At 35.3% G+C, this 26,466-nt stretch overlaps 1 long non-coding RNA gene across 1 annotated transcript; it reads left to right on the top strand.

Annotated features, from left to right (window-relative positions):
• The first annotated feature begins 4,107 nt into the window (after window positions 1–4,107).
• Window positions 4,108–18,178, top strand: LOC123387652. Its single transcript, XR_006602171.1, has 2 exons — window positions 4,108–4,228; window positions 18,084–18,178. It is a non-coding gene; the product is annotated as an uncharacterized LOC123387652 (long non-coding RNA).
• Window positions 18,179–26,466: the final 8,288 nt, after the last annotated feature.

Below are 26,466 nucleotides of genomic sequence, written 5' to 3'. Positions count from 1 at the left end.
CCACTTCTTCTTTATCCATTCTTCTGTTGGTGGACTTCTAGGTTCTTTCTGTAGTTTGGCTATTGTGGACATTGCTACTATAAACATTTGGGTGCATGTGCCCCTTTGGGGGCAGTAGTGTTATTGCTGGATTATAGGGTAGCTCTATTTTCAACTCCTCCATATTGTTTTCCAGACTGGCTGCATGAGCTTGCATTCCCACCAACAGTGTAGGAGTGTTCCCCTTTCTCCACATACTGCCAACATCTTTCCTTTCCTGACTTATAATTTTAGTCATTCTGACTGGTGTGAGGTGATATCTCACTGTGGTTTTGATTTGTATTTCCTTGATGCCAAGTGGTATCAAGTACTTTTTCATGTGCCTATTGGCCATTTGGATGTCTTCCTTGCAGAAATGTCTATTCATTTCTTCTGCCTATTTCTTGATTAGATTATTTGTTCTTTGTGTGTTGAGTTTGGTAAGTTCTTTATAGATTTTGGATACTAGCCCTTTATCTGATATGTCTTTTGTGAATATCTTCTCCCATTCTGTCAGTTGTCTTTTGGTTTTGTTGATTGTCTCCTTTGCTGTCCAAAAGCCTTTGATCTTGGTGAAATATCAATAGTTCACTTTTGTCCTTGCTACCCTTGCCTTTGGCAATGTTTCTAAGGAGAAATTGCCACAGCTGAGGTTGAGGAGGTTGCTGCCTATGTTCTCCTCAAGGGTTTTGATGGATTCCTGTCTCACATTGAGGTCTTTCATCCATTTGGAGTCTATTTTTGTGTGTGGTGTAAGGAAATGGTCCAGTTTCATTCTTCTGCATGTGGCTGTCCAATTTTCCCAACACCATTTGTTGAAGAGACTGTCTTTTTTCCACTGGACATTCTTTCCTGCTTCATTGAAGATTAGTTGACCATAGACTTGAGGGTCTGTTTCTGGGCTCTCTATTCTGTTCCATTGATCTACGTGTCTCTGTTTGTGCCAGTACCAAACTGTCTTGATGATTACACCTTTGTAATAGAGCTTGAAGTCTGGAATTGTGATGCTGCCAGATATGGTTTTCTTTTTTAACCTTCCTCTGGCTATTTGGGGTCTTTTCTGGTTCCATATAAATTTTAGAATTATTTGTTCCATTTCATTGAAAAAAATTATGGTACTTTAATAGGGATTGAATTAAATGTGTAGATTGCTTTAGGTAGCATAGACATTTTCATAATACTTTTTCTTTCAATCCATGAGCATGGAATCTTTTTCCATTTCTTTGTATCTGCCTCCATTTCTTTCATGAATACTTTATAGTTTTCTGAGTACAGATTCCTTGCCTCTTTGGTTAGATTTATTCCTAGGTATCTTATGGGTTTTGGGTGCAATTATAAATGGGATCGACTCCTTAATTTCTCTTTCTTTTGTCTTGCTGTTGGTGTATAGAAATGTAACTGATCTCTGTGCATTGATTTTATATCCTGACACTTGACTGAATTCCTGTATGAGTTCTAGGAGTTTTAGAGTGGAGTCTTTTGGGTTTTCCACATAAAGTATCATATCATCTACAAAGATTAAGAGTTTGACTTCTTCTTTGCCAATTCAGATGACTTTATTTCTTTTTGTTGTCTGAATGCTGAAGCTAGAACTTCTGGTACTATGTTGAATAGAAGTGGTGATAGTGGACAGCCCTGCTGTGTTCCTGACCTTAGGAAAAAACTCTCAGTTTTCCCTACTGAGGATGATATTCACTGTGGGTTTTTTAATAGATGGCTTTTATGATATTGAGGTATGTACCCTCTGTCCCAACATTGTAAAGAGTTTTGATCAAGAAAGGATATTGTACTTTGTCAAATGCTTTTTCAGCATCTTTTGAGAGTATCGTAAGGTTCTTGTTCTTTCTTTTAGTAATGGTATCATCTTGATTGATTTGTGGATATTGAACCAAACTTGCAGCCCAGGAACAAATCTCACTTGGTCATGGTGAGTAATTCTTTAAATGTGATGTTGGATACAATTGGATAGTATTTTGGTGAGAATTTTCTCATCTGTGTTCATCAAGGATATTGGTCTGTAATTCTCCTTTTTGATGGGATCTTTGTCTGGTTTGGGGATCAGTGTAATGGTGGCCTCATAAAGTGAGTTTGGAGGTTTTTCTTCCATTTCTATGTTTTGGAACAGTTTCAGGAGAATAGGTATTAATTCTTCTTTAAATGTTTGGTAGAATTCCCCTGGGAAGCTATCTGGCCCTGGGCTTTTCTTTGTTGGGAGATTTTTGATGACTGCTTCAATCTCCTTAAGGTTATGGGTTTGTTCAGGTTTTCTATTTCTTTCTGGTTCAGTTTTGGTAGTTTATATGTCTCTAGGAATGCCTCCATTTCTTCTAGATTGTAAAGTTTGCTGGTGTATACTTGTTCATAATATGTTCTTATAATTGTTTGTATTTCTTTGGTGCTGGATCTCTTCTCTTTCAATCATGATTTTATTTATTTGGGTCCTTTCTCTTTTCTTTTTGATAAGTCTGACCAGGGGTTTATCAGTCTTATTAATTCTTTCAAAGAACCAGCTTCTAGTTTCATTGATCTGTTCTACTGGATTTTTGTTTGTTTGGTTAGTTGGTTGTTTTTTTTTTTCCTATTTCATTGATTTCTGCTCTTATCTTTATTATTTCTCTTCTCCTGATAGTTTAGGCTTTCTTTGCTGTTCTATCTCCAGCTCCTTTAGTTGTAGGGTTGCGTTGTGTACTTGAGACCTTTTTTGTTTCTTGAGAAAGGCTTGTGTTGCTATATACTTTCATCTCAGGACCACCTTTGCTGTGTCCCAAAGATTTTGGACCATTGTGCTTTCATTTTTATTTGTTTCCATGATTTTTTAAAATTCTTCTTTAATTTCCTGGTTGACCCATTCATTCTTTAGTAGAATGCTCTTTAGCCTCCATGTATTTGAGTTCTTTCCACCTTTCCTTTTGTGTTGTAATTTCAAAACATTGTGATCTAAAAATATGCAGGGAATGATCCCAGTCTTTTGGTACCAGTTGAGACCTGATTTGTGACCTAGGATGTGGTCCATTCTGGAGAACGTTCCTTAAGCACTAGGGAAGAATGTATATTCTGTTGCTTTGGGATGGAGTGTTCTGAATATATCTGTGATGTCCATCTGGTCCAGTGTGTCATTTAAAGCCCTATTTCCTTGTTGATGTTTTTCTTAGATGATCTGTCCATTTCAGTGAGGGGAGTGTTAAATCATGGACATTTTCTTACACAAAAAAATGTCAAAACTTGTATTTCACAAATATGAGTTCTGTGTTTTCACAGATTCTGTATTTGCCTATTTGGCAGCCAATCATTATAGAGCCAATATAAGCATACCTCAGAGGTAATGGAGGTTCAGTTCCAGATAACTGCAATAAAGCAAATATTTCAATAAAGTGAGTCAAATGAATATTTTGGTTTTCCAGTGCTTATAAAAGTTATGTTTACACTATAGTATTGTCTCTTGAGTGTGTGATATCATTATGTCTAAAATAAAGTGTACAATACTTTAAATGTAATATAAAGATAACTTATTGCTAAAAGAAAAATGCTAGCCATCATCTGGGCTTTCAGTGAGACATGAGACATGTCACAGACCATCAGAGCAAGCATAATAGTAATGAAAAGTTTTAAATATTGTGAGAATTACCAAAAAGTGACACAGAGACACAAAGTGAGCAAATGATGTTGGAAAAATACCAATGCTTGCTAGATGTCGGGTTGCCACAAAGCCTCAATTTGTAAAAAATGTGATACCTGAAAAGCACAATAAGGCAAAGTGCACTAAATGAGTTGTGTCTTATTATGGTAATTATACTCCATTATTTTCTGTTCTCTTGCTCTGACATTTGAGAGACTTACAAACCCAAAGACAGACTGCTCCTCCTAGAGCCAGCTTTTTCCTAAAAATGATAATAATAACCAGCCAATCCTCAGCCTATAAACCCAACTACCTCTTTACCTAACTCTCATACATGAAGCCAATATTTCTATTGTCTTAAACCATCCAAGGGCCAGGTATCAGGCAACTGGAGACCATCCCATAGCCCAAAGCCTTCCAGTATTTCAAACAAGCTAATCCTAAACTGCTCACTCTGCCTTTTCTTTCCTTTCAGAAACTCCCAGTAAAGGCTCTGGCTGAGACTTTCTTCTTGCTCCTTTCTGATTCCTGACCAACACTGCTGCTTTCCCCTATGACCGTGCATGATATGAAGGGACCTCATCTCTGGGACCTGTGAGTATAATCAAATTCTTTACCATAATCCAACATTTACATTCTTAGAACACTCCATTAACATAAAGACAAATGTATTGTCCTTTTACATTTAAAAATTAACCAAAAAGCTCATTTTTTCCTTCTGACTTTAAAAGAAATAAAAATATTTTTATAGGGCCCTAAAATTATCATTGGCCCTTGACATAAGATCTACTCTGCCTGGTAGAGAAGTTAGCCCTACAGCCAGGGACTGCTTGTCCTGATAGACACCTGTGTAAAATCCTGAGAAACTTCGTTATAAACAGACAATGGCCATCTCATATATAATTAGTTGAACAATGACTTACAACCTCCCAAGGCACCAGTCACAACTTCTTCAGCAATTGGTCCCAAATAGTTATGAGTTGGTCAATGACTGTGAGCTTCTCGGTTTCTCATCCTTGCTTCCAATTCAGAACTAACCAGAAATAGTTAAATATGCTCCCCAAATCTGAATCACATGAGATATTCTCCTTCTTGTTAGCATATTTTCAGTGGCTCCATTGATGCTGTACCAGTGGCCTCAATCAGAGCATTCCAACAAATATTCTTTCTGTCCACTATAATGTTTTCTCACTGCTTTGCCTGCCTTTCAGTTTCTGCCAAACACAAATGATGGTAACTGACTCTCTTGCTAGAGCAGGCTCTGAATAAAAAGCCTCTATTTGTTCTCATTTGGGTACTCTTTGCTTATTTTAACATATCCTGTTTCCCTTGCAGTTTTTAGTTAAGTTGCTTACTTCTCACTAAAAGCCATCTGTCCTGTACATCTTCTAAGAAAAAGGTTAATTGTGCTTTCCAAGATAACAAGCAGATAATTTGATGAGTTGACCTATGCACATATGAAGACAGAAGATTTAGAGATGCCTTTGCTACTTATATTGAAACCTTATATTTCTTATATAAGAATTACATTTTCTTATAGTGAAACCAGAAAACTCTTGAATCTCAATTTCTTAAGGATTTTCTTTATCCCAAAGAAATATTAATAAAATGCTAAATAGAGTTAAATATATACCAGCACAAGCACAAACAACACCTGGAATCACATTAGAAATGCACGTTTCTGGGCCTCACCTCAGACCTATTTCAAGTAATCTTGCTGTATTTTGAAGTTTGAGAACCATTGGTTTAAACCATGCTATCTTGGACAAGCCCTTGAAATTCTCTAAACATTACTTTCTTCACATATAAAATGTAGTTATGGTTTCTTTCTTCCAATTTTAAAGGATTATTGTGAGGATCAAGCTTTTGATGTAGTTGAGAACTTAATGTTTTCAAGATGCTTTCTCTGAAGAAAGGAAAAGATGAAGTCTTCTGGGTAATTCTTAAAAAGTCTTTAAGAGAGGATTTGGTTTTTACTTTAGACAAGTAATTGAGGAAAGGCAAGAATTATATAAGTTAAGAAAAAGGGAAATGAAATTTTAGGCCAGGAGAAAAGAGATTGTCACTTACAATACTTCCTTCACAGCCTTCCTTAATACTGGTTCTGGGCTACATTTGACAATGAACCTGAGTTTAGTCCCAGGAGCTATAGGTGGATGAGTCTTTTATAGATAACACTTATTAGGTCAGCCACTTCAAAGAACATGTTCGTTATCCTGTTTTCTTTCTCCTTTATTTTTTAGTTGTCTTTCTCCTTTATTTTTAATTAATGTACAATGCATTATTTGTTTCAGGGGTACAGATGTGTCATTCATCAGTCTTACATAATTCACAGCACTCATCATAGCACATACCCTCCCCAATATCCATCACCCAGCTTCCCCATCCCTCCCACCTCCATCCACTCCAGCAACCCTCAACTTGTTTTCTGAGATTGAGTCTGTTATTGTTTTTCTCCTTCTCTGGTTTCATCCCATTTCATTTTTTCCTTTCTTTCTGCATGATCCTTTGACTTGCTTCTCAAATTCCACATATCAGTGAGATCATGTGATAATTATTTCTCTGATTGACTTATTTTGCTTAGCATAATACCTTCTAGTTCCATCCACATCATTGCAAATGGCCAAATTTCATTTTTTGATGGCTGCGTTATACACACACACACACACACACACACACCCCTCATCTTATTTATCCATCCATCTACCGATGGACATCTAGGCTCTTTCCATAGATTGGCTATTGTGGACATTGCTGCTATAAACATTGGGGTACACCTGCTCCTTCAGATCACCACATTTGTATCTTTGGGATAAATACCCAGTAGTGCAATTACTGGGTCATAGGGTAGCTCTATTTTCAACTTTTTGAGGAGCCTCCATACTGTTTTCCAGAGTGGCTGCACAGGCTTGCATTCCCACTGACAGTGTAGGAGGGTTCCTCTTTCTCCACATCCTGCCAACACATATTATTTCCTGAGTTGTTAATTTTAATCATTCTGACTGATGTGAGGTGGTATCTCATTGTGGTTTTGATTTGTATTTCCCTGATGCCAAGTGATGTTGAATGCTTTTTCATGTGTGAGACTTAGTTTTCTTATCTGCCAAATGGCAATGGGAATGAAAATATTTACCTTAGAGTATAATAGTAAGCAGCAATTAAGATAATATACCAAGAAATATCAACTTGAAATATAACAATAAGATATACAATTTATATTTTCCTGCTTTACTACCATGATTTGAGAAATGTAATGTGCCTTAAGGTTCTTCCAGAGAGTATTCTGAGAACATTCTGCAATATCTGAATTAGTCCCCAGGTTTATCTCTGGGTCATCTGTCACTTTCCTTTCCTCTTTTAGGTTGACTTGTCTTTGATAAATGTCCCTGCCAAAAAGTAGCAAGTGAAATATGAGCCCACCATAGTCAGGCTGTTATCCTGGTTGGTGCTGATGTCTGCATGGGGACTGATGACATCCAAGACCAAGGGCAAAAATGTCTGTCCAAAAGTACTTGTTCTTAATGTGGAGGTGCTGTTGGTGGCTATTGGTGTGGTCACAAGCCTAATGCTGTGGTTCCAATGGGACTTTTATCAGGATTACTATTATTATCATTCCTGATGCCTCACATTCTAAATGTCCCATAGAGATTAAAGGAAAAAAAGAATTTTCATTTTTTTTCTTCACACTTTTGTTGAGATTTCCTAAAACTTTTATTAGATCCTGAAGCTATGGGATGGTTTGAGTGACATTTCTACAGGATTTTTTAAAACCATACCATCTCATCTGTGCTGTCCAGTTGTCCTTGAATAAAACTCAGTATCTCTTATTTATCCAGAGGCTCCTACATCCTTCATATAAATGGCTCCCTGAAAATTTTGTCCCACTAATTCTCTGAGCATACTCAGAACTGCTTGAGTCCTAGACTAAACACAGCGTAAGCTTGTGTTGTCTATTCTAATACATGTATTCATAGAAATAAACGTGTATATGTGAAGACATTTTAGAGGAATAAAGCATCATAAGAAAAATATAATGATAATCCATCATTACTGTCATTACCATAATGTTGGTGTAGTGGGCAGACTGTAGGGTGAGCCCCATGATCATCACTTCTTGGTATTCATGCTCTTGTATAACCCTCTCCTTACTACTTGCTTTTCAACAATAGAATATCAAAGGTGTTGGATGTCACTTCCATGATTGTTACATTACATAAAACTCCATCTTGCTAGAAAACGCATGACAGCAGTCTCCTTTCAATGACTTTGAAGAAGCAACCTGTCATGAAGTAAGTGGTCAGGTTGAAGAAGTCTCTGTAGCAAGGAACTGCAGAATGCTCTATAAGCTGAAAGAGACATCTAGCAAGAACTTAAGCCCTTAGTTCTATAGCCTAAAGGAAATGAATTCTTCCAAAAACATGTGAGAGTTTGGAGGTATATCCTTCCTCAGTTGAATCTCTGGTGAGAATGCAGCCCTCAGGGACACATGGATTGAAAAATAGTGAGATCCTCAGGTAGAGGACTCAACTAAAGTCCAGATGCCTGACCCACAGAAACTGAATTAATAAATGTGTGTTGTTTAAAGTTGTTATGTTTGTGATAATTTATTGTGAAGGAATAAAAACTCAATACACTAGGTTAAAGGAACAAAAATCTAAAGGGAGTCATTTTATTATGAGTCCCATTTATACATTTTTAGATAATATATTTACTTAATATATTTTAGGTAAAAATGTCTTTACATATTTTTATATGCATCAGTTTTTAGGCCACAAAGTGGTACAGTTGGCTTTATGACTATTTCTATTACAGAAACAATTAACAGTTTATGCCTAATGAAATTATGAAGATATATTCCAAGGCATATAGCTTTCATAGTAAAGATTTAAGGACTTCCAGTTAAATATGATTAAATGAACATGTTTTTATGTTGGCTTATTCAAGAAACTCATTAATTTAAAAAAATAAACATAAATTCAAAAGGGGCTGGAGAATGGAAAAAGTGACGGGGATAGATCAAATATTCCCATAAAAATTTTGGCTGGGGTGCCTGGATAGTTCAGTTGGTTAACCATCTGACTCTTGATCTCAGCTCAGGTCGTGATCTGAGGGGTTTTGGGATCAAGCCCTGCATTGGGCCCAGCATGGAACATGAATGAGATTCTCTTTCTCCCTCTCCCTCTGCCCTCCCCCTTCAAAAAATTTTTGATATTGGGAATACAAATGGACAAGTCGGAAGGTAAATGACATGAGAGAGTAAAGAAAGTTCATATCCGACTGCCTATGGAAACTCAGAAAAACTTAGGAATTCAACGTAGCAGTAACTTATAAAATTGGCAGTGTAGGATGGTATTAAAAAATATTAGATTCTAAGTTTCAATAGTCCTGAAAAAATTTTCATTAAGTCCTTGGATATACTCATTTCACTCAGACAACTAACCCTTCTGTGTGTGGACAGAAATAGAAGTTTGCTTTATACAGCCAGTGTACGCTAGGTATTCTAGGATTGGAGTAGACATGAAGCATAGTAGAACAAAAGCTGGACATTGAGATATGGGCTTTTAACAACTTTTTTTTTTAAGATTTTTTTTTTTTTTTTTTTTTTTGTCAGAGAGAGAGAGAGCATGAGCACAGGCAGACAGAATGGCAGGCAGAGGCAGAGGGAGAAGCAGACTCCCTGCCGAGCAAGGAGCCCGATGTGGGACTCAATCCCAGGATGCTGGGATCATGACCTGAGCTGAAGGCAGCTGCTTAACCAACTGAGCCATCCAGGCGTCCCGAGATATGGGCTTTTAGAACTCCTCACTATCCTCCAGCTTCCTCTAACTCATGTCCCAGAAGAGAATATAGATTATGGCTCTCTGGGAAAACTAATAAGCCCAAAAGAGAAGCTCTCTGAACATGGACAGTTCAGGGGTTTAATAATAAAATATCCTAACCAGATATTTTTTCTGAGAACTAACCCCCTGTCTTCCACATTTGCATATACAGCGTTTCTACTCAGATTCTTTTTTTCAAAGTTTTTATTTATTTACTTGTTTAGAGAGAGCATGTTTAGAGAGAGCAGGGGGAAGGGCAGTTGGAGAGGGAGAGAGATACTGTCAAGTTGACTCCAAGCTGAGTGCAGACCTTGACTTGGGGCTTGACCTTGAGTTCATGACCTGAACCAAAATCAAGAGTTGGACACTTAACTAACTGAGCCACCCAGGCGACATGCCACTCAGATTTGAAATGTATCAAACTTAAATATAGACAATATAAACCGACCTGCCGGAAATATGATAATGGAATAGTAAGAAACCAGTTTTAAAATATGTCCAAAAAATAAATATGTTGCAGAAAATAGGATACAGATTGAGAATTTTAGGGTGAGAACTGAAAGTTATATCAAAAAAATTTAGACTGAAAAATGAAATAAGTAAAATTGAGAACTGAAAAAATGGTTTCAACAATAGAATATACAGAGCTGAGGAAATGAATGAAACTCAGAGAAAATTGATGGACCGTGGATACTGTGCATATAAGATACATGACCTAGTAGAGAGGTCTAATGTATAGATAAGGGGAGTCCCAAAGAAAAGGAGAGAAAAATAAAGAGCAAAATTGTTATTTGAAGAGATAATGGCTAAAAATGTTCCAAAATGACAAAATAACATCAATACATCAATCCACAAATTTCAGAATAACTACAAATCCAAATAGTTTTAAAGGAAATGGAAAACAAAATAAGACAAAAGAAGTAGGAAAATGTTAGTAAAATTGCAGAAATTAATGTAGTAGAGGTCTAACAACAGCTAGAATAAAGAAAAAAAAAAGTTTACCTTAAAAGGAATAGCAGCGAGACTGAGTTATTTCTCAAAAGAAACTGTAAGCTGGAAGACAATAGAACAATATTTTCAAAGTGCTCCAAAAAAAAAAAAAAAATCTCCCCTAAACCCCTAACCTAAAATGCCATATTGAGTAAATTTATTATTCTAATAAAGTGGTCAGCAAACTATGGCTTACAGGGAAAATCCAACTTTTGTTTATTTTTGTAAACAGAGGTTTTTTGTTGTTGTTGTTTTTAACAAACAGCCATGCTCCTTCATTAATCTATCATCTATCCATAATTTAACACTACAGAAAGAGTTAAATATGTGGGATATTATGATTCAAAACTTAAAAAGATACTATTTGACTCTTTTTAGAAAAATGCTGCATTTTATTCTAGTTAAAGATGAAATGAAGCATTATTAGTTAAAACAGAAAATAAGAGAATTTTTTTTGCCAGTAAAGTAGTTAAAAAAGAAGTTTGAAGCTTAAAAATAAAAGAAAAATGAGGAGTAGAACAAGCTGATAAGTTAGTTACAGGAAATGAATATTGATGCTATAAAATCATCATCATATTTTATGGGTTTAAAATGTGTTTAGAATAAAAATACACTATAGCAAAAACACAATTCAGGATAGTGTTACTTAGAATTAAATATTCTAATGTCTCTACCTTGTTTGGTAAGTGGCAAGTATAATTTATATCACACTTGATACATTGAAACTACATTTAGAAAAATCTAGAGTAAAAACTAAAAGAATAGATTTAAAAAATACTACCAAACTAGGCAAGTGGGGGAAAATGGAGAGAAAAAAAAAAGGAAACCAAACCCAAAGGAGCAAAAAAAGGACTACAGTGTTATCATTTTCTTGATAGTAAGATGGAAGCCTTAATCACAAACATACCTTTAACTACATTACATTACTTGTGAATAGAATAAATACTGATTAAAAGTTTGACTGTTAGACAAAATAAAGAAATAAAAAGACCCAATTTTATTCTGCCTCTAAGAGCCACACTTTAAATGTAAGCATACAGAAAATTTGAAATTAAGTATATAAAAACATTGTACCAAATAAATAAATAAATAAAAACGTTGTACTATAATAAAGCTATAGCTATATTAATATCAGACAAAGAGGACTTAAAGGCAAAAACATTTGAAGTGTAGTAGGATATTTCATAATGATAAAAGGTTTATTCCACAAGGAAAATGTACCATACCCCTATAAAACAAATAAGGAACTGAGAAGAGAAATAGTAGGAAATTTTAAACCATCTTACAACGTACATGATAGAACAAATGGACAAAATAATTCTTAAGGGTAAAGATTTGAATAATGTCATTAACAACCTGCTCAACTGACACATAGAGAACACTCACCCAGTAAAAACAGAATACAGATTTGCCCTGAGTATACAAGGAACATTTATCAAAATTAACCATATTATGCTGTGTTCTTTCTGCAAGTTTCAAAGGACTAAAACCATTCAGGGTAAGATATTCTTTGAACAGAAGGATAACTGTATAATCTCCACAAGTTTGAAATTTAAGAAGTTTACATCTAGATAGTACATGGGTGAATAAGAAAATAAACATGGGAATAGAAAATATTTGGTACTTGGTTATAATAAAAATACTATGTATTGAAACACGGGGGATAGAACAAAAGACAAGCATAGAGGGAATTTATAACATAAATACAGATATTAAAAAAGAAAAAAGCTGGAGATCAATGATCTAATTTTTTTATCACAATAAGAAAAATAACAAAACCAATAGAAAAGAGAAGACAAAATTATATAGAGCAGATATTCATGTTGTAGAACACAAACTACAGTAGGGTAAACAAAACCGAAATTATTTCTTAAGAACAAAAACCAAACTAATAATATCCATGAAAAGAAGAGAAGTTCACAAAAAAACCAGTAACACTAATAAAACAGTGCTATAATACCAATACTATAGCTATAAAAAAATGAAGTATTATAAATAAATTTGAAAATTTAGAAATGGACAAATTAAACACACACACAAGTTCGAAAAACTAAACTAGCAGAAATCAAAATTTATGTAATCTTATGGTTATTTAAGAAATTAGATCAGCAGCCTAAAGGCAGCATAAAGTGTCTTCATCATTAGTATCAAGTTAATACAAACTTTTCCATGGAATTGACAAAAGGGGGCATAATTCCTAACTCTTTTTGACCTAGTAGAAATAGGGACATGGGACTTGAACAGCATTTCACAAAAGAAGATATCAAAATGGTGAATAAAATATGGTTATATATATTGAGAAAATATCTTCAAAATAAGAACAACAACAAAAAACTAAAGAGAAAGCTGAAGAGAATGAGAGAGAGAAAAAAAAAAAATAAAGGTATTTCTTCCCCCTGTGATATCCAGGGGGGATATCAAAGAATCAAAGCTTTGATTTTGATAAGAATATCAAAGTTAGATTTTTATGATTTGGGGTCTATTATTTTGAGAGTCAATGGTTTTTCCATCCTCATAAAATGGAGAGCCGAATTAGTTTTAACCTGACCATTAAACTTTGGGGATTGGGGAAGGTCCTTACCAATCAACTCACTGAGTCCTATGTCTTTACTGTCTATAGCAGAGTTTTCTAAACTTTGTCAAATTTAGTACTGATTTAAAAAGGCTACTCTTATGTACTTTATGTAATGAAATTTGTGACTACTCTGTATTTACTCAATGAAAAAAAATGAAAAAGTGAAAAATCCATTTAAATTCATATATAAATGTCAGAGAGCTTTCAATTAGTCATTATTTTAAAAATACTTATAGTACTAAGGCTTAAATATTAGGAGGAAGAGTATTAAAATTATAAGCAAATAAGAAAGGACAACCAAGCTTCATTTATCACATCTATAAAATGGGGATACCCTGCCTCGTAGCATCACTGCAAGTAGTTCACACTGAACTGAGCTGATATAAATCTATGCCAAACAGAATAATTTATCTGACACAGGCTTATTCTGGGTAACTGCTCAGTTTCTGTTCTACTCTTTCAAATAATGAAAATAGATTCACTAACTCATGTTATTTTATAAATCACTTAGTCTGAATAACCTAGTTAGGAAATTATTTCCTGAATTAAGAAAATCTTAAAACTTGCTTTTACATTTATGATTAATAGAGTTATATTACAGTAGTTCCTCTGCTTTTGTTACTCTATTTAAACCAAATACAATGTAATTTTAAAGCTAAAACTAAACATATTCGAAAAGAATCTTGAATAATAATAAAATTATTTAGATGATCATTTAAATTATAAGTGATTCACATAGATCTCTAGAATTATTTTTCTAGTCCCTAATAGATATATAACATTGTATACATAAAATATGAGGAAGTTAATACATCTGATGTGCGAAGTGGTATGTTAGGTATTCTACCCAGATTCTTGTGAATAATTTTTAAAGAGAGATTCTTTTTCAAAGCCCCTAAGGAAATGGGGAAATGAAAGAAAGGCAAAGCCTTAAACTGAAATGAGAGAGATTTAAATTAGTTATGAAGACAAATGCTCAAACAAGAAAATGCTTTAACACAGAAATGGGATTTTTGAGGAGCCATCTTTCCTAGAGATTTTAAAATAATGCTTTTCCAGGGCTGGAGATTTCTATATCCGACTTCTCACTCTCTAATGCACTGTTTTGAGACCTCCCAATACTAAGCAAAGCCATTTTCTAATGTTCTCGATGCCATCATCATACCCTCTCCATTCATTTAGAATGAAGTAGTGGTTCAAAGGACGTGGAGATGACTTCACCTGACAACCTTTGGAACACATTCCTGGAATGGCTTAAGGCCAATGTCTGACCTTTACAAGGACCAGCCAAAGTCTTAGGATCCCACCCACCTAGGCAGTTGTAGGCCAAGCTGTTTCTGTTGTTGTTTATTTTTATAATGAAAAAAAGGAAGCTCTTAAAGGAAGGGCAATCCATTTGTTGTCTAGATTCATGTAATTTTGCCATTTTGCCATCTGGTGGATTTCCACCGTAATTACAACCATTAGGCAAATTCATTAGTGCGCAAGAATGCAATTTCATCAGAGACTTTCAAAGAACTCTTGTGATTTTGTTGAAAAGGAGGGCAGACATATATAGAGGTCTCTCTCCTGTATCTACCTTTCCTTTGTTAGAGACTTAAGAATATCTAAGGAAATTCCTAATATTGACAGCATGTATTTATGATCCCAAGGGTCCAATAGGAGATCTAAAAAAACCTGAAGCCAACAGAGGTTGCTGTATTATCAGATGTCATGAAGACATTGCTGTCTGATGGGCTGTATGTGTGTGTATGTGCAATGGATATTTTTGCATCAAGAAGACCTAACCTGACCTACTCTAGCAGCAAATTAAATAATGAGCATAATCAGGGCTATCTCTTTATGGATCAAAAAATGAATATTTATATTAAAGTATCTACTATCTGAGCTATGACTCTAAGATATTTAGTAAGACACAAACATTATCTATTTCTCAGCAGGGGCTCCTGAAACATCTACGTTATCTTTAAAAAGGAAGCTTACCTCACCTGAGACCATGCCTTAGAAATTCATGGATTAAGTGATCTTTTGTCTCACCTTATTAACTGCAGTATAATATCGTAGAAATAGCTTGGGCCGTTTGAATTCAGTAAATTAGAAATCCCCATTATCTCCTGGTGTCTTATAATTTTAAGTTCCTGTTCATGGGGCCTAATGATTATATAGAATGAAAAATAAAGCTTTGAAACCTGAAATTCCTATGGGCTTCTTCAAAATGATTCTTTCTTTTAATCTGTGAAGAATCTCTCATTAACAGGGTTATCCTTCAATATTTGAAAGGATTGATAATATACCACCTACAGTGCCTAACATTCCACCATTTGCAATTCAAAACATTCAGTTTGTCTATAAGGAGAGAGAGAGAGAGCAAGTATGTGTCTTCAGTTTGTCTGTAAGGTGAGAGAGAACATGCTTTAGAGGCAGGAAGGGGAGAGATGAACATTAAGATAAACTTTGTTCTAGAACCTGCAAATGACTGGTTATGACTATGGATTGCTCTGGAGAGCCTGAGATTATGCATGGTACCTCCCATTTCTATGGTATGGTACCTCCATAAGCTAGAATCAATTTTTATGTCTGAAAAATACTTTATGCCTGAAATACATTTCTCCTTGTTGATATTTTGTTGGAAGAAATAGCTATTTGAATTTGTTCACAAGAATGATTTTAACAGGAACAATCAAGGAATTCATGTGCAGGGTGGTGCCCCAAGTGTCTGTCTTTGACATTGTCTGTTGCCTGGAGAACTTGAAAACCTCTGAGTTAATGTGTTAGTCCATCTTATTGACTCCACAGATGTTTGTCTTCAGGTTTCCAGGAGACTGGTTGTGGCCCACAGGGATGAATGCCCTAGTGACTAAATGCATCAGGCTCTCTCACACGTTTTGCTAGGGAATCAACGATATACTCTCTTTTATTTTCCAACTTTGGCTTGTATTTTAAGATTATTTTTAATTTTTCTGTGCTGTAGTTCCTTGTAAATTTTTATTTGCTCTGTGTACCTGCCACCTTCTGAGACCAGCAGGGTATTGCTTTTTAATTTTTTTTTGAGAAAATACGCGCAGTGTCTTATCTTCTATCTCTAACCCAATCATGGTGGACAGAATGGTGGCTGCTATGTACTAGCAGCCTCCATATTAGACTATAGTTGATGGTGCAAAGGTACTCATCTGACACAATAGGACCAATAATAGCTGCCCCTTGAGTATTTGAGCTTGGGAAGATGGAGGGAATATAAATCAGTTCCTCTCTGGTGGTGAGTACTATGGGACATCATGTTTAGGAACTGCCAGCCACCATGCTCTCTAGCACCTGAAGGCAACCAGTTTGCAACAGGAAAATATGAGGCTGATCTTCGGAGACAAGACCGATGAGAAATTGTCGGGATTTAAGGTCTGGATTTCAGTAGATGTTGAGGTAACTAACCTTCCTGCTGTTAAAAAAGATACCTCTCGTACAGGTCATGTAGATCTCTACAGTATATTTTTTTCTTCTGTAGAATGATTTGGGTTGATGTCACTTGGAGAAAAAAGTTCTGACTGACACACAGAGCTCTTCCCAAGTATGGTATGTTTCTACTCTAGCAGTTTTCTCATGTACATACATTGTAGAAAAGTCTTTTCAAGTCTGTGGCTTCTGACCATGAATATGTAGCTCCCTTATTTTCTCTCAAGGAGGCCAAATAAGAGAGGATAGTTGGAGAAAGAGTACAGGAGAAGGAGCTAGAACGTGGCAACATAAATCAGGTTTGAGGAAATGGTCAAAACTAGTTCCCTTTGACTTGCCAAAGACTAATTATGCTATGATAGATAATCAGTGCTAATGTCTCCCCAGGATCTCTTGTCTAAACTGACTTAAGAGTGCAGTGCGTGTCTCAGGGTGATTGTGTATATTCATTACCTTTAATTATTGAAAGTTTATTTCTCTTTGCTAAGGAGGCTTAAACATAAGCCTTACTAGGATTTGGCTTCTCCTCTGAGAGAAATGCCATCCAACTCAGGGGATCCAGAATAATTCTTCTTATTTGACATCTATGCTGGAATTAAAATGTGAATTTGTAGTGAACCAATACACATTTTTATTTGTTTGTATTGAAAGCAAATTGAGCCCAAATTACTCACTTCGATATTTACTACTAAATACTGTGATTTTGTTGTTATTGGTGATGACTCAATACCTTCCTAAGGGAAGATTGCATTGTATAAGAAGGGTAGTTGACCTTCTCAATGTGAGCGATTCAGTTGGTAGCAGAGTATATTCTATAGTTAGGTAAAATGCAAGAAAGAACTCCTGAGAGTCTTATATACTATATATTGGAGAAATTGATCATCTCTATGAATTTATAAGAAAGTCTCGTTATAAATACCAGTGTAGAAACAGATGGGTCAGGTGAAATAAGGGCATTTGATACATTTTTCTCCACTCAGTGAAGCTTGGTCCGTGTTCATGTTCCTCACCAGCTGCTTGACCACTTCTCTCAAGAGTCTCTGCAGGGAGCCCAGATTCAGAAAGGACAGCAGACCTTGATGTCAACAGATTCCTCACAGTGAGATTTCTTTCCCAACTATTCTGATGGTTGGGAGTCCCTTTGCTCTCTGAAATCCCATATTTCTATAACTGTCACATGTCTCAGGGTCAGGTATGGCAGATCTACTGACTTCCAAGTCACTGCTTTGAGATCACTTTATGTATTTAATAATTTATTTAGATGTATTTGTAATGGAAAGGAGTCATGTCACATATCAGCCTGTTTAACCAACATCGTTTATCAAAATCACCTTGTAATAAAAATAAATTTGTTTGATTCAGTAAATATCTGCCACACCTACATTTATCACCCAAATTGAGATTATTTTGAGTGAAAGAGAATTTGTACTATTTATCATTATACTGGAACAACAGGGGTAAATTAGAAATTTCTCAGGCTATCGGGATGTATGCTTTCCCAAATTCAGTGGTCATGATTCTATTTGTACTTCTATAGGATAGACATCTTTTAAGATTACCCACGCAGCTTACTTTTTTTTTTTCACTGAAAACTACTCTTTCCACCTTCTTTTCTTAGGTTTATTCTTGGAAAATCCTGAGTCATGATCCCTGCTTTTCTAGCCAAAACTACAAATGGAAGTGCCCTGAACTAGAGATAGATTTGGACCCAAGGTGGGCTGATTTTATCAGGTGATTTATTTACAAAGCTATGTATGTATGTATTTATTTATATGAAACGATTAAAATTGGGATTCAGAAATTCTGGCTAGAGTCTGTTAGCATTTTAACTTGAAAGATCATGTAAAGCAAGACAAAGATGATCATATCAATGTCCTTAAAAGGAAAGTTGCTCTGCTGGAGAAGGAAAGGATGAAGAAGATATGTAGAGCAAGACAGAGTAGTAATTTCATCTGCTTCAGGAAAAGTGGAGTCAGAGGTTGGCTAGGCTTCTGACTTCTTCGGATTTGGGGTTTTATGATGTGCCTGGGATCTGTGATGTATTTGAATACTCTTATAATGAACACTCCTTTTTGCTTACGATGGTTTAAGTGTGTTTCTTTTGCTTATAACCCAATATCCCCTGACACAGGCATATATTTGGTTAAGAAGCTCTCTTTCTATAAATTGACAAATTCCAACAAAGTTAGCTAAGCCTTGGTCTCTCCCATGAATTGCAATGTAAGGAAATTGAAATTACTCTTAAAAGTAAATATGCTTTTGTTTCCTTATAGTCTCTAAAGACCAATTAAAATATGTTTTATTTTTGAATTGATGTATAATTAGCACTGATGGAAGAAACAGTAGCAGGAATCTAATTTTCTTCTTGTTCCACCTTGCTTCAGAATTTATCTGGTATTTGCCTTCAACAGACAAGAAAAACTAATGAGGTCAGAAGGCAACTGGCATATTCTCTCTACGTCTTTGGCCTCTTTTTGTGTTTTCAGGCCTGAATTACCTATTCCAGTCTCATCAATCTTCTTTAACATTTGAAACGTTTGCTTTCAAGGAGCTGCAGGTGCAACATTTGAACATTCCAAGTTCTCAAGATCTAAGTTACAAAATGAAAGAGAGTAAAAAAGCACACTTGCCAAATTCTAGAAGAAGGGTGAAAACTGTACACATGAAGGAAAATACACTTGTTTACATAGACACAGACCATCAGTATTAATAGGAGTGTTTGGATCCAAAGTGCTACTTACCTTGTGGAGTGATAGGGGATGGATGAGTTTTGTCAGACAGGAGCAGTATAACCCACTTTCATTCTTAGGGGGATGTTCTGTGACCATCAGATGGAAAGCAGAAGGAAAATCAGCCATGGCAATTTAGTGTTCATTTTTTTTTTTTTAATCAAAAACTGTTTTGCTGTTAAATGATTTAAGGCCTTCTGGCCTTAAGCTAATAATTAAAGAAATTAGAGTTATTTATAAATATTGGAACTGACCCTGCCTAAAGTAAGACTAGTATGTCAGTGGTTATGAGTCTGCTGAATTTCTTTTCTGAGTGTACAGTTATAAATATACCCCCACATTTATTAACTGATCTATTCTTGCTACCAAAGGGCATCAGATGATGGAATCTGAGATTAAACTTCGAATTTTGGTCCACATCAAAAGGCTATCACAACTCTATAGTTAGAAAGTTTATGTATCAGGTTAACATCTTCTGAGGCATTAGCACACATAACTTTGGTTAAAAAAGGTTTCACCAACCTTCATGAGGTCACATTTTCCCATATTTAGAAGAATATGTTAGTAGGCTGGATTCAGAAATACTGAATTTAATAGACTTAAATACTCAATGGATTGCAGCTAATCAATCATTTCTAAGATTTTTTAAAAATATATATGATAAATAAGTAGTTTTATAAACTCCAGACCTCATATTATTGTAATAAACTGGGCCAATCTCATGATGAATTTTTGAATAGGGATTTTCAAAATGTGTATGGAATCAGTCAGGTTTCAATCACAGAAACAGAAATCAGTAGGAAATGTCTATTGAGAGATTTACTGCAAGGAATTGGCTCATATGATTGTGGGGCTGGGTGGCCAAGTTGGAAATTAGTAGGTTAGGCCATCAAGAACAACAGCCTGGAATTCTCAGGCACAGGCAGAGAAGGTGCTGACCACAGGCTTGGTTTATCCTTTTCAGAGAGAGCTCAGATCCACTTTTAAGACTTTTCAGTTGATTGAATTAGGCTCACCCTTACTTAAAGTCAACTGATAACAGAGTGTAATCACATCTACAGAATACCTTCACACCTGCATTTGTGCTTGGCCAACTGACAGGGGACTGTAGTGTAGCCAGGTTGATGCGTCAAAAAGACCATGATAGATGTATAAACAGTGGACCAAGAGAGAAGGTAAATCTCAGGTATAATTATGTTCCTCAGGGCCGTACGAAATTTGATTAACTCCTTCATGAGTCAAACGCATGGCAATTCCAAGAGATTAAGTTGAAAGAGAATTTTTGTTGTAATTTATGAAAACAAAATGATGTGTGAGTGGCAAAGAGAACATTCTCAGAGAAACAAGATCTCCATTTTGAAAATAAACATCCCTGCTTTGCCTTTTTTGATTTGAAAAAACTTATTTCTTTATTCCAACCTTACTCAATAGCAGGTGACCATTATTCTGCACAAATGTTCTATTTCTCTGCTATTATTTCTAAACAATGATCTGAGGATAGACTTGGGAATGAGTTCTAAACTACCACTTGGTCTCTGTGTTTCACAGACCTTGGAAATTTTAGTGGAATATGTCAGAGGGGATTAATAAAAGCATTTTCTATTAGATCACATTTATACATAGAGCAATATGATGGGAGAATAAACTAACTCATGATAAATAGCATGTGCTAAAGCTTCAGCCTGAATTTAAAATGGTGGTTTTCTAATAAATTTATCATGGGTTGGTGTTTTATTGGTCAAGAGAGGATATTATATTTTATATACAAAAAGATGACATTTCTCCCTGGTGCTAATAAATTTTATTCATTTTAGGCATTCATATAGCCAAATGATGTGAATTTTATTTGAGTAAATCAACTCAGCAGATAAAGATGACAACAAGATAGTGTTTGTTACTATCTTCTGAAATCTGACTGACTGCCATGTTGGAAAGTTTGTTCAAGTCTGGTCATTTCATAGTTTCTCAGCCATTCATGTGTTATTTTTCTAATAACTTGAAAGCATAAAATGTTAATTTTTATTCATGTGCATGGCTTGACAAATTTATACATTCCACATAATTTCTTTCTGAGTTTAGAGCAAATGTTAAAATTGCATGTTAGAAATGTTCAGTGCCTCTGCATGTCTGGGAGGGGCATCAGTTATTTTACTTGTTTGTTTTTGTTTTCTTCTTTTTTCTTTTTCTATAATACAGCCACAAAACCAACAATTTGAAAAGAGCATTAGCTACCATTTGCTGACTATCTAATGTCTGCTGCTCATTATGCAAGGAACTTTATAATCAACTCTTTTCATCCTTTATAAACCTTTCTGCATGGTGATTCCCATTTTGCAAATTAGGAAATTAAGGCTTATGGAAGTTAAATACCTGGCTTAAAATCACTGTCTCCTGGCTTTGGAGCTGGGATTGCACTGGTGTCTGCCTGTTTTCAAACTTGAATTCGCCTCTACCCTGTCAATATAATTTGTTATTTGATAATATGTAAAAATGTGTATTCCAAAGAAATGGTGATTCCCAGAGCATGGACCTTTAAGCCATCTTTTCCTAAGAGACAACTACCTATAGAAACTATCTTCATACAACTTATGTGGAAATATCAAGAACAGTCAGAATCATCATGAACCTCTTTAATTCTGATTGCCTATTTTGAAATCTGGAACCATTGGGTATTGGGATGGAGAATTTATTTAGATTATATAAAATTCACTTCGTGCTATGTGTATATTTAAAATCAAATGATAGCTAAGCAAATTAATTGTACAATTAAGATTGTAAGGCAAATGTTCAGCCTATTTTGTAGGACTGCCTGATTTAAAGCACATTTAGAAGTACCATTAACATACAAATAATTGCTGTGCTCCTTTGAAAGCAGTCTACTTATCCATTCATTAGGACAATCATCAAAGAATTCTGCTTGACAACAATTTGTTAACCTTCTTCAAGTTACTATATTTACTTAAAAGTCAATAACCTGCACTTCCTGCAAATATTACATAACTGCTTTGGTTTCATACTAATCATGATTGTTTCTTCCCAGTGGTTCCAATCAGTGAAGTTTTTTCTATATATAGAATATGTTTAGATCATATGCATTGGGTTATTTTTTTTTCCTTTCAAAAAAATTGTATTCAGTCATCTAAGCAGAAATAAAATTTTGGACTACATTCAGAAATAACTGTTGGATGACTGTTTTAATTAATTTCACTTACTGACAAAAGGATCTATGGTTGTAGTGGCCCCTGGAACATGGCACTACTTAAAGACAGCACAAGTCAATCAGTGGTGGTTGTTTTGGAGTATTGTCCTAATTACCCTCATGTCGGGAGGATCACAGTGTGACAGCTCATGCCCAAATCAGAAATCTTCTTTAACACTGGAAAAAAACTTAACTGGTACATAAGAACCCACTTACTTCAGCCTAAATTTTCATCATTTGTTTCCAAATTCTGTCTTGCCACTTCAAAACAGGTATACATCTCATCACCCTCAGAAGATACAGAGGCAGAAAGAGGAGTGTTATTAGAAGAAAGAAGAGTAGTAAGAAAACATTCCCATAAATTACGTAGTATTTGTTCTCAGAAGATACATTTTATTTTCTTTACAATCTCTGAGAATTCCTCCATAGACAAGAGAGGATATCTTAGTGACAGAGGTATGGTTTGGGACCTTCCTCATGACAGATACACTCCAAAATTATATAGATTCTATACATTACCTTGTGGAAAGATGAACATCATTTTGAGGCAGTAGAACAGGTATGGAGCCTACTTTAATATAGAAAAATTCAAGATTTATAATACTGCTTAATATAATTGTCAGAGACCTGAAATAATGTCTCATCAGAAGAATACAGAAAGGGAGATTTTAACCCAAGGATATTAAATGCCATATAGGCACAGAGGTCAGAATGATATGTAAATCTGCATTATTTTTCTCTAACAAAACAAACTTTCTATTCTCCCCCAAACTAGTATTTTTATGTAGCTATTTCCAGAAGCACATAGATATTCATTATACTCATGTGTGTCTTCTGGGACATTTGGTCCATAGTAATGCCATGCTTTGAGCTGCACTTCAATAAGATAGAAGAGAAATTGCTATCTTGCACTGTAGCTTATATGCTTTTTGTTAATTGCTGTTGTCATTGAATATCTCAATTTCATTTCTTAAGTAAATATCATTGAACTTGCTACTGCTAATCTTCTATCAACATTAATTAAGTATCCATATTGTGGATTTGTTTTTGACATGAGAATTTAGGTTGGTTTCCTTTGATGTTTCAGAAACACACCAAGAGTAGATCAGCTCAGAGAAAATACCTGTTATGGGCCAGAGAAGACTAGTAAGTAAGTACATTGACTAGAAACTTCTCAGCTATAGAATTATCTAAAAGAAATGATATCAGATTACCTGTCTATAAATGCAAACCATTTTGTTTCAAGTCCATAAAAGAGCAACGAAAATATTTTAGTCAGTGCACTGACTTTTTGAAGAAAAAAAATCACATCAGTTAACTGGTTTTCAACCATTCCTAATTCCGCTATTCCTAATTCTGCTATTATGCATCTTGGGAGAGGTGACAGCAACATTTTTTTGATCCTTCACAGTAGGTTTATCTGCAGGATAGGTTGTCCTTTGGGGTACCGTTTCTCCTACTCCTTTGAGAATCTAACTTTTAAGGCACAAAGGCACACATATACCATATTTTGAATAAAATCCCAGTGGATCATAAACCCATCTCCCAACAACCCGTCCCCAACTCCACACAGATATAATCATATCAATACATGCATTCTGGACCATGTTCTAAAAGTATACCATTCTTGAAAACTGTGATCTCATCTTAATCAGTTTTACATACTTCAGGGAGTCTGGTATAATGTCATGATCATAAATTGGTTCTTAAATATTTGTAGAACTGATCAGCATACAAATAAAGAAGCGTTATTTTAACATGTTCATTGTCAAGACCAATTATGTTAAAAAAAAAGAAAAAGAAAGATCTCCTGATCCCTGAAACAGAACAGAGTCCAAAAATAGGCCCACACATATGTAGTTGATGGAGTTTTTTTTTTTTTAACAAAGATGCCAAGGTTATTCAGTGAAGAAAGTCTATTTTTAAAATAAATGTTCCTTTAAGTATTGAATATCCATATGAAAAAAAGTAGATCTTGACCATAACTCATACCATACATAAAAATTAAATTTATGTGAATCATAGAACTAAATATAAAGCTAAAACTATGAAACATTTTATAAGAAAACAGGGCTAAATAGTTGTAGGCTTGGGGTAGAAAAAATTTCTTAGGACATATATTAGAAACTGTCCAGTTTTTCCCTCTTGTGTTAGATAAAACCTCCGTTCCTTCCTCCTGTGTGTCTCTTCTTTACTTTTACACATAATATTTCACTTCTGACACTTCTGGTTGTGAATCCAAATGGATGTGAGTTTATTCCACACCAAGCAATTATGCATGTAGGACATCCAGGTGGGGGTCCTACAACTTAACTCAATTCTGATACCATCTCCTTAGGGATAATATCAGATCCCACAGGTCAAAGGCTCAGTCCCACTAGACTGTCGTCACTTCCATCAGATGCAAGTCACAAGTCTGGATCATCACTTCTGTTTCTGACTGGCTAGAAGCCAGATGTTCCAACAACCCTCTCCTGGGTTTTATTAACTTGCTACAGCAGCACATAGAACTCAGGAAAAAAATTATTGACGTGTCCTGGTTTATTATAAAAGGATATGAAGGATACAGAGGAAGAAGAGATGCACCTTGCAAACCTTGCACATAGTAAGGTTTGTGGGAAGGGACACAGAGATTCACTCCAGATATCCCCTTCTCTAGCATTTCCATGTGTACCCAAAAGCTCTCCAAACCCCATACTTTTGTGATTATGTGAAAGCCTCATCACTAGGTAGGATCAATCATTAACTCCATTTCAACCCTTCTCCCTTCTCAAGTCAAAAAGACACAGGGCTGAAAATTCCAAGCTTCTAATCATGGCTTGGTCTTCCAGTGACCAGCTCGTCCAGGAGCTATCAAGTAGGCCACTCAGAATTACCACATTAGACAAAAGAACCCCTCTCACCCAGGAAATTATAAGAGCTTCAGGAGTCCTATATAAGGAACTGGAAACAAAGACCAAATATTAGAATGAAAGCTGTTCCTAGCATTATTTTTTTTTAAGATTTTATTTATTTATTTGACAGAGAGAGATCACAAGTAGGCAGAGAGGCATGCAGAAAGAAGAGGAAGCAGGCTCCCTGCCGAGCAGAGAGCCTGATGCAGGGCTTGATCCCAGGACCCTGGAATCTGAGCTGAAGGCAGAGGCTTTAACCCACTGAGCCACCCAGGCACCCCTGTTCTTAGCAATCTTATCACTTAGGGAATTCCAAGGATTTAGGGAGCTCTGTCCCAAGAACTGGATATATATACATATATATGTGTATATATATATAATTTACATATTTATATAAAATAAATATCATTTATATTTATATTTAACATATTTTTCCATGATATCACAGAACATAAAATACATACACAATAATTGAAAAACATTGATAAATTTGCTTTATCAAAATTTAAAGCTTTTGCTTTTTGAGATACACAATGAAGAAAAGAAAGGGAAAGTCAGATTGGGAAAAAGTAACCCACTACAGATCTTCCTTGATTTATGATGGAGTTATGTCCCCATAAATCCATTGTTAATTGAAAATATCTTAAGTCAAAAATTCATTTACTATATCTAGACTACCAAACATCATAGCTTAGCCTAGACTCCCTTAAACAAGCTCAGAATTCTTCCATTCGCCTACAATTGGGAAAATCATCTCTCACAAAACCTGGTTTATAATAATGTATCGACTATCTCACGTAATGTATCGAATATGACACTGAGAGTGAAGAAAGGAATGGCGGATGGATCCAGAACAACTGTCAGTGAGTCTGTTGTTGTCATGTTACACTATGGTAAAGTTCAAAATTGTAAGCCACTCTGTATCAGTGGTTTACACCTTTCGTACTTATATATCAGACAAAGCACTGATCCAGAATTTATAAAGAATACTTACAACTCAGGGGCACCTGGGTGGCTCAATCGTTAAGCATCTGCCTTCAGCTCAGGTCATGATTCCAGGGTCCTGGGATCAAGCCCTGCATTGGGCTCCCTGTTCAGCGGGAAGCCTGTTTCTTCCTCTCCCACTCCCCTTGCTTGTGTTCCCTCTCTCACTGTGTCTCCATCAAATAAATAAATAAA

The sequence above is a fragment of the Mustela putorius genome, unplaced genomic scaffold (genome assembly GCF_011764305.1).
Source record: "Mustela putorius furo isolate JIRA1106 unplaced genomic scaffold, ASM1176430v1.1 tig00003858_pilon_pilon_pilon, whole genome shotgun sequence".
NCBI lineage: Eukaryota > Metazoa > Chordata > Mammalia > Carnivora > Mustelidae > Mustela > Mustela putorius.
Note: the sequence above shows the minus strand (reverse complement) of the source record. Positions and strands in the feature narration are given on the sequence as shown.